The 2,011-nt window shown below is 39.0% G+C and overlaps 1 protein-coding gene across 1 annotated transcript in view; it reads left to right on the top strand.

Annotated features, from left to right (window-relative positions):
- Positions 1-2,011, top strand: part of PAK7 (p21 protein (Cdc42/Rac)-activated kinase 7) — a 114,655-nt gene that overhangs the window by 73,029 nt on the left and 39,615 nt on the right. The window lies entirely within an intron of this gene.

Below are 2,011 nucleotides of genomic sequence, written 5' to 3'. Positions count from 1 at the left end.
AAGGAATGGTTCTTCATTTTGAGAGTATGTACCTTCTACCTTTTGTGCTGAAATATCAGTTTTTGTATGAAATTTTGGTATGCTTTTTATTATGTTTTGTTGTAATTCTTGTTAAAATGTTTTTTTATTGGTTTGTTTTTGGGGATTTTGGGTTTTGTTTTGTTTTTTTTAATGTTAGCTGCTGGGAATTTGCTTTGAAATTTGACTGGTTCATAATATCCTAAAGTTTGGGAAGCAGTGCTGGAGAAGTTATTAAATCTAAAAGCACAGACTTTTCCATGAGGGCCTAAGGTCTTTGCAAAATATCTTGAAGAGCGTGCATATGGTTTATTTTCCCGTGATAACTTAGAAATGTTTATGCTACCTCACCCATACAGCAAAAGTAAAAATGAAGCATTTGGTGATGGGCTGTGGACTGCATAGAAGTCTCACCCAGTTGTGCGGGACATGACTTCTAACAGGGCAATGTTGTACATTTGTACCAAATGCTCTCCTCAGTGGCTTCATGGGCGGCACAGCAAACTCTGGAAGGCAAGCCTGCCTGCTTTTGTCTGCTTTACTGATTTTAGATAGTATTTTTCCTTTGCTTATTAATATTCATAATCTTAATCCAAGACATTGAAAAGAAGCCCTTTAGGGACATCCTGGGAGTGACTTAAGCCATACTTTAAACAAAAAAACCCCAAAAGGCTGTCACTTTTGTTTCCCAGATATAAAGTTAAAAATAAATCCTAAAAATAAAGGCCTGAAATATGCACCTCCGGTTAAAATTTAAGTGATGACAATGTTTTTTATCTCACCGTGTTCACATATTTGAATGCTTGTGGTGTCAGAATCACAACTGCCCTCACTTCCTGTGTTCTTGCCAGGCGCTTGATGGAAGAAGGTCTTGTAATTAACCACAGACAATAGCTATATGGAGTCATGTGCATGTATCATGATGCATAAGCAAGTTTGTTTGATTTCTTGTGCATATCATTCTCTGTAAGTACCATGACCGAACAACCCCTTAATGGTTCTAGAGTGAAATAAGCAAATTAATATGATCTAGAGCTGAGTCAAGTTATGTCCTCAGTTTGAACGTTGGTGTTTTGTTTTTTCTTTTAATCTAGGAGTAAAGAATATGATTTCGTGTGTATGTGGTATATTTGAACACTTGTGTTAGGAGCTGGTTTGGGTCATAGTTACAGAGAAAACATTGCCCAGAGGCTCCAACCTTTCAGCAGTGGAGCAATATATGGTCCATTGATATGTTTGGCTAGCCCAATATTCATTTCCAACATCTAGTAAACCCAAGAGATTTTACTTGGAAGTCTTCATTTCTGGGGTTCAGGCTTCTCTGTTTTTAAAAATGGCATGATCTGATATCCCTGGATCCACATTTTCACATAGCATGGGAAATGGAAATAGAATCAGCTGGAGGTTAACGCTGCCCCATTAGAAGGGACATGAACTCCCCAGTTTTCTGCAAGCCCTGCCCAGCCCACTTCATTCATTTTTCTCACTAGCCTAATCCCTCGAGGCTTTTGAGATTTAATATCACCCTCAGCAATCCCTGCTCTTTTGTTTCCCAGAAGAGGAAACTGAGGTCCAGAGAGTCTCATAACACATTTAAGGTTTCACAATTAGTTGTCTGCAAAACAAGGACAAGAATCAATGTCTGGTGTTTCTCCTAGTCTAGTACTTTCCCACCATATAGACATATTATGGACATACATTATTTCAGGAGTTCAACTGCATTTGCTAGTAAAACCCATGAGAAGTCCCAGTGGTCGCCAGAACTTTAGGCTAAGTAGAATAAAACAAAGGAGGGAGGGAGGGAGGAAGGGAGAAATTAATTTCATTCCTTTTCCTGTAGACTTCCAAATATAAGGCAAAGCAGACCCGCCCTGAAATCTGGCTTTGTCAAACCCCCAAACAATGCAGGAACTACTGTGGCCCAGGAAAAAATAACAGCATATTCACCCATGGGAACTTCTACCAATGGTTTTTGGGCCTTATAGTCGGGATT

This window comes from Galeopterus variegatus, unplaced genomic scaffold (genome assembly GCF_000696425.1).
Source record: "Galeopterus variegatus unplaced genomic scaffold, G_variegatus-3.0.2 Scaffold4860, whole genome shotgun sequence".
In the NCBI taxonomy this organism is placed as follows: Eukaryota; Metazoa; Chordata; class Mammalia; order Dermoptera; family Cynocephalidae; genus Galeopterus; species Galeopterus variegatus.
The sequence above is the reverse complement of the archived record's forward strand: the minus strand, read 5'-3'. Positions and strand labels throughout refer to the sequence as shown.